Source organism: Nannospalax galili, unplaced genomic scaffold (genome assembly GCF_000622305.1).
Source record: "Nannospalax galili isolate Female #2095 unplaced genomic scaffold, S.galili_v1.0 scaffold9, whole genome shotgun sequence".
NCBI classification, from domain to species: domain Eukaryota; kingdom Metazoa; phylum Chordata; class Mammalia; order Rodentia; family Spalacidae; genus Nannospalax; species Nannospalax galili.
The window spans coordinates 1,653,369-1,653,750 of record NW_008360332.1 but is presented as its reverse complement, the minus strand read 5'-3'; positions in this window follow the sequence as shown (position 1 = coordinate 1,653,750).

The window sequence follows — 382 nt, the reverse complement described above, 5'->3', positions numbered from 1 at the left end:
ATAGGATGAATGAAATGGAAAACAGAGTATCAAGATTGGAAGATAAAGTGAATGAACTAGACCACTCAAGCAAAGATTATGAAAAATTAAAGAAACCATGAAAATGGAATATCCAGGAATTGTATGACAACAAAAAAAAGACAAAACTTATGAATCATAGGCATACAGGAAGGAGAAGAATCCCAAGATGATGGCACGGACTAGATCCTCAACAGAATCGTAGAAGAAAATTTCCCCAAATTAAAAAGAACACCAAAGAGACAGGACCAGAAAAGAAACTCTCCATGGCACATCATAGTAAAAACACTAAACGTACAAAACAAAGAGATAATACTGAAAGCTGCAAAAGAAAAACAAGTCACATATAAAGGAAAACCCATCA